Raw genomic sequence first — 892 nt, forward strand, 5'->3', positions numbered from 1 at the left:
AGGGACAGGGAACAGGTAAATCTGTGTTGAATGCTGGGTGAGGTTAATTGCTCGAGAGCTCCTGGGAAACAAGACACGGTAACCTTACTGCGTGTTACTGTACGGAGAAAAGTCCTGAGGACAGTGTGTGGGACCGCTTCGGTGGCCCTGAGACCTTGACTTGACGTTCAGTTGGTTACTTAAGACTTTCCCCTGCAGCATCTCGCAAGTGGCTTTTATCCTGTGGCGGAGTCACCTTTGGGCTGGCTTCCTCGTCATTAATCGGGAGATTAGATAGGGTCTGTTCCTGATGAGTGCTGGGCAGATAGAGCTATTAACCTTTCACTGGAGAGCAAAGATACCATTAACTGTGAGCTGATAAGAACTCGCCATAAAGCTGTGGTTAAGCCTCAGAATTTAACTTTTTTTTTCCCTTCTCAAATGTTGATGGACCTAAGCCAAAAGGAAAAGTGTTTGTGTTCCTGCCAGTTCGGGCAGGCAGCAAGGCTTGGGGAGAGCCAGGAGAAGGACGGGGCGGCTGAGACTCCGCGTCACCTCCCCAAAGAGTTGAGTTACCCTCAGCAGGGTCCCGCGGAGGAGCTCGCTGCTTCTGCAGGGCGGCGCAGCAGCCTGGTCTCAGGAGCATCGGGGCAGGCAGGTGTCCCTGGGCATGGCCGGTGTCCCTGGGCACGGCCAGTGTTCCTGGACACAGCCGGTGTCCCTGGGCACGGCGGCTCTGACTCCCCTAATGTAACACTCTGAACAAGGGCGTCTCTTTGCCTCAGAGAAGACAAACCCAGGAGAGAGCTGCGATTTCTGGTGCTGGTTGCAAACTGATGTGTTGTGGAGAGCCTGCTCGCCCTCCAAGGAGTGAGAAGCAGGACAGGGTTGGGGAGGTGTGTCAGGGGCCCGC

Source organism: Buceros rhinoceros, unplaced genomic scaffold, assembly GCF_000710305.1.
Source record: "Buceros rhinoceros silvestris isolate BGI_N320 unplaced genomic scaffold, ASM71030v1 scaffold26295, whole genome shotgun sequence".
NCBI classification, from domain to species: domain Eukaryota; kingdom Metazoa; phylum Chordata; class Aves; order Bucerotiformes; family Bucerotidae; genus Buceros; species Buceros rhinoceros.